The sequence below is a fragment of the Dermacentor andersoni genome, chromosome 2 (assembly GCF_023375885.2).
Source record: "Dermacentor andersoni chromosome 2, qqDerAnde1_hic_scaffold, whole genome shotgun sequence".
NCBI lineage: Eukaryota > Metazoa > Arthropoda > Arachnida > Ixodida > Ixodidae > Dermacentor > Dermacentor andersoni.
Window position 1 is genome coordinate 208,793,496 of NC_092815.1, and position 6,000 is coordinate 208,799,495.

The window sequence follows — 6,000 nt, forward strand, 5'->3', positions numbered from 1 at the left end:
TGTGAAGCTGTGGCGGGTCCTTAATGTGGTTGGATGTAAACCAATAAACACTGTTCCAAAGGATGTTCCTGCCCTGATCACTAACATCCTCAATTAGCATGATTAAAAGCATTTTCTTTATAAGCGTTTTCTTTAACCCCCGCTAATTGCTCTTGGAATGAATGTGTGTTTATGTAACATAAAAAAGCGTTCTCTTACCACCGTTTACATTTAGGTATCGTCAAATTAAATATAGCAGTGATTTCTTGCGGGTTGAAGCGACGATTCATTTATTTATATTTTTTTCCATTAGAATTGCGCGTATAACGGAGCGCTTGCTCTTGCTGAAAGGCACTCGAGCGCCCCCCCTCCCCTCCCCTCCTAAAAAACATATCTTCAATAGATTGAACAACAGTTGGTCTTGACTCTGATTATCTTGGTAGGTTTCTGCTACCGTCTTGTGTATCGCAGCAACAAGCTATGACTTCACTTTTCTTGACTCCTTGTGGACTCGGTCGTACCGAGCTTGAGTGCTCTTAGGAATATAGTCTCTCGTAACATATTACTACACCACATGTGGGGCAATAAGAATTCGCCTAGGAATTATCGCCCCGTCTCCCTAACCACCTTCCCAGCAAAATACATGAACATATTCTGTCTTCTCATCCTACCTCGTTTCTTGAAGCCATCTCATTGTTTTCCCAACAATGCCTTCGTGAATCACTCTCTTGTGAAGACCAGCTGGTCTGCTTCATCCATAAACTACACTGTTTGAAAAAATACAATACCCATTGTACTTTTTCTGGTTTACTCGAAGGCATTCGATAAAATCTCTCACAAAGTTATGTTTTAAAGTTAAGCAAAATTAATATAGATCCAGATCTTCTTTACTGGCTTGAGTATTTCTTGATTAACCGTCTTCACTTTCTTGAGTGCAATGATCATAGGTCGTCTGCTAAACATGTTCATTCTGGGGTTCCACAAGGGTGCGTTTGACGTACCCTGCTGTTACTAATATATATTAACGAGCTGCCTGACTGTGTTTCTCCTAACTTTCTCTTATTTGCTGATAACTGCGCCATTTTTTGTGAAATTGCCAATGATACCGACATTAATTCCCTTCAAACTGACCTTGACACCATACGTAACTGCTGTGACAGAAGAGTTATGCAACTAAATCCTAACAAACGCGAAGTTATACTTGTAACTCAAACACCCTCCACCTCCCCCTGCTATTTCCTCAATAATATTACCTTGTAGTCTGTTGCTTCTTACCGTTATCTGGGCGTGAACGTAATATCAACACAAAACTGAAGCCTACACAGCAGCGTCATAATTAACAATGCTAACTGCATGCTAGGTTACTTTCGTCGAAACTAGTCATCTGTTCCTTCCTTCCTCCACATACTTCTCTACACAAAACACTAGTCAGAACAAAACTTGAATACGCCTCTTCCATATGTGATGGCTGCTTCTTTTAACGATCTCATCACTGCACTTGAACTTGCCCAGAATAAAGCCGCTAGGTTTATCACTACCAACTATCAACGCACAGCTTGCATCACTGAATTGAAAAACACTCAAACTCCCTCCAATTGCTTCTCGCCACAAGCATTCTCGGCCGTGCTTGTTTCGCAAAATATATTATCATATTCCACAGCTACGTTCTCACCTAATGCGCCCGACATCGTACGCGTTTTCACACATCAACCATGTCAACGTGGTCGGTACTGCGTCGCGCTGGACAAAAACATAAATCGACTCCTTCATGCCGCGTACTTCTAAGGAATGGAATGGCCTTCCCGAATGAATCGCCTGGGCTAAAGACCCTGTTAGTTTCCACAAACTTCTAGCCAACACTATGCCATAATAAGTTTTCACCGTATTTCGCCGTTGTATTTCAACTTTTCTCTACAGACCCTACTAGCTATCATTGCATAATAAGGTACTTACATTTTGTATCAGTTTTGTTTTCGATGTAATTTACTCTGTTACCATATACCTCTCTCCTCTGCAATGCCTCCAGGCCTTGAAGTACTAATTATTAATAATAACTTGATTAATTAATTACTATACGGTGTCCATCTGCGTCTCTTCGAGACCAGGATTTCTGAACGTTTTGACAACAGCACGGTGTCTCAACCGCGCAGCGACTGTCGAGGCTTTGACTACGCTAAGTGAAAATAAGGCACAACTACCACGAAAAATAGGAGAATTAAACTTGTTGTGATTTCGCGGTCATCACGTTTTATTACCTTATCCAGGCCGTAGCTGCATTGAATTCGTCTCGTTTTCCTGTTTATTGCTAAAGATGTTTTCGTTTTTCTACATTTATATTCATATATCATTTCGTAAACCAGCTTTGAAGATGTGTTAAGTCTTCTTGATTGTTAGTGGTGTCAGGTTCAATAGTAATTTTTCTCTACGCAACGCAATCTCAGCGATTAACCGCAAGGATGAAAAGTTTGTACAGGAATATTATTAACGCAACATAAGCTTTCAAAACAGTTTTTCTTGTAAATGAAAGGTTTTGTTCTAGTAGGGCGCTTTCTATAGTTGAAGGAAAGGTTTTGGGGGAATCGAGCACGGCTGTAGGCTCAACTTCCTCCTCCTACTTAATTTCCGCCCCCCCCCCCCCCCATCCGAAAGAAAAGAAAACGAGTTGCTATTCAGTTCATCGTACATTCCCTCGCATATTCAAAGCGCCCTCGGTGCTCAAGTTATGGAAATATGAGAGGAAGGTCGTGGTAACTCCGACGTAGAAGAAAGGGCCAACGATATCTGAGGTTACACAAAAAATGCGAAAAAGTGAGAGAAGGTCAAACTAGCCGGGCCTGGAGTCCAGAAGTGAAAGCAAGAACTAATGCAAAAGAATGTGTTACGATGGAATGATAAAAGAATTGAGCGGAGCTAAAAGCGACAAAAAAAAATAATAAAGCGCGAACGCCGAAATGAAGACATATGTGCACAGCCCAGCCTACACCATGCGAGTAGCCAGCGGACGTGGGCCGTGCGAAACTGCCGGCAGCCCCAAGGGCTGCGGATGAAATACGAGCGCCCTACGCGCAGCGCCAACTCTACACGGGAAAATTTGCAGCACTTTTCGCACTTTTCCCGCTACGGTCAGCGCTTTCTCGGTGAACGGGCGGCAAGTCCAGAGCACAGAGCTGAACAAAGCACGAACAGCTTCCCAGACTTCACACGATTCAGAAAGAGCAGCGGCAAAAAGAGCCAGCGGGAGTTGCGCGTTTGCACCCGCGCGCTCGCGTTGCTCTCCTAACATGCCGCTCCTATAACATCTTAGTGAAAGCGCAGGACGCAGCTTCCGTGAATTACCTGCCTGCGATGCCGTGGACCGCTATCTCTGGGCAACATCTCCGCGTCGGCTCCATTTGTCTTCCCTTGCGGAGTTTTTTTCTCTTTTGCACGCGCTGCAAACCGCGGGGGAGAAGTGCGGTAAAGTACGGCATCGCCGAACTGCGGGTCTTCAGTATACGATTGCCCCACAGATATAGCCATCGTCAAAGTGCTCGCTGGCAATAAAACAGATGCCGCGCGTTCACCTGCGCTCTGGTCTGCATCTAATTTCATTGGAACCGTACAATGAAAGGTAAGCCTTGCTGCCCGGCGCAGTACGTCTGGTGACGTGCATGCTACGCTGCGCTTCATTCTCGCACTCTATTTCAAAGGGAAGTTAGGGTGATGCAATCTGAAATAAAAGTAGCACAACATACTTAAGTAGCCAGGTAAGCAGGCAGATATAGCAAGAAAGAAACTTGATCCTAGCATTCCTGCAAAACCAGAGACCACAGAGATTGCAAAACGAGCGTCCAAGTTTGTCCCAAAGTATTTGTGCGAAAAAGAAAGATAAAATGTGGCGCAGTTTGACGCGATCACTTGGCAAGTCTTTGGCCGCGCTTTTAGGGTAACTATGCGGACGTTTTATTAATTTTAATCATACGATTGTATTGGTGATGTTTCGGCAATTCGTGTCCATTAGCTGAAAATTTAGAGCGTGCTGTTTGCGTTTGTGTTTCTTTCGCAAAATAGGCTCGCTTGAGCGTCTCAAATCTTTGTGTTTGGCAGCGTTACTTCGCATTTATCATTCATTTTAGGAAACAGACTTGGTATGATTTGTCTAGTTGTAGCGCTATTGGCTGCCTTGACTTTCTTTTCCTAATATAGTCAGTGACGCGCGTGTAATCACTGGAACATGTTATTTTGGTGCTGCGTTGTTCCATATTGATTGAACTGACGCTCACGCACGTTTACGAAAGATGCTTCTTTCTGGTAATGCCTTTTGTCATGATTTATTCCTTGAATATTTAGCGTTTGGAGAGAGGCCGTGGACAAGTTTGCTACAAACAAACTGAACGATATCCAAGGGAATAATTCAATCGTTCTCATGTGTGATGATCAAACGAAGTTTATCTCTTTCTCTGTAATCTTGCGCTGGTCATTCTTGAACATTTACGTCCGTGGCAGATGGCAACCACAGAAACACTCTGTCGTTGAGCACAGGTTAAAAACGTTCTCCGTTTACTTTACAATGCACAATCACACAGTGTTCGTCATTGTATCGCCCACTCTATTGACGTAAGGGTGCTCTAATTAGAATTTAATCACAATAAGCGCCACTATAATGATTTCGTGCGTCAAAAGCAAGGTACCTAGCACAAAGCAAGCTGCTCAACTGCAAAGATGAAGCAGGTATAGCTGAAAACATATTTCGCAGCTTTGTGCCCCAACTTACACACGCTTTGCAGCCATTCAACTGGCTCGATAAGTACCGTGCATATTGCATATATTACAAATTAGCGATACTGTGCCAAAGCAATCCAGAATCATCATTCTTTGCGCATATCTAGAGTGCTGTACACAAATGAGTGCAGAGAGCAACATAATTTAAGAGAGCATGTGCTTTGTAGTACACGGAATCATCACTACCATTGTCTGTAATTGGTAGAAAGTAGAAAAGTGTTACTGGTGCCAATAAAATTTGTTGCTGGGCTAGTTGCTTCATAGTTATAAATGAATAGTGGTAAGTCCGGAATCTTGACAGGAGAAAGACGACACTGACACACGGGACAAGCGCTACTCGCGACTAACGCAATATATTACACACGAGATATTACGCAATATATTACACACGCTTAAAAATGCATTAAGGAGCCCTGATGCTGTCAGCACCAACAACGGAATGAAGCGATGTAGCACAGCGAATACATGAAAGGTTCTCTTGTTCTTCAGTTGCATACCGCGATACCGCGTTATGCGAACTTTTTGTCTCTCTAAGAAAGACCATTCTGAGAAGGCACTATTTCCACGTGCATAGAAGATTCGTGAATAACGATGTTCCCGTGATAACATTCATTCTTCGCAGGCTCATAATGTAGCAGCGGCCTTTTCCGCAACTTTTCGGCGAGGTTACTTTGTCAAGTGAGCAATGTGCTCTCGAATTAGTCGCATGCAGCGCAAGATCAATAAAAAGCAAACAAATTTATGCAGATCACACGCACTGGGGTAATTTGTAAAAATGAAGCTTTCGTGAGTGAGCATGGAAAAATGGTGCATTAGGTCAAGAGAAGTGCTGCAGGTTTCACTAACGAACGTGTGCCATCAGCCACTACCCAGATAACCATTTATGTTGCAGAGATATCCATGGAATATGATGTTCTATACATTGGGCACATCCTATAGATATGCTGATTTATCAAAACAACATTACAAATACATGCAATGCACAATCTAAGTGTCATCCACATCACGTTGTTGTAGAGCTGTAAGGACGTCGCAGCTGGACATATTTGACCTTTAATAGATGTTCTCTTTAGGCAGCAGAAGTCTATAGAACATCTAGTTGACGTTTTTGAGGTCACGCAAGCAAGCCATGCTTGCAGGTGCCACAGCAGATCTACTATCAAGGACGCATTGAGTATGATGCTTAAGAAGACCCTGTGTGGCAGAACGCCCACACAGGAAGATCACCTACGTCGAGTGCGCACATTGCACACGCCGGCG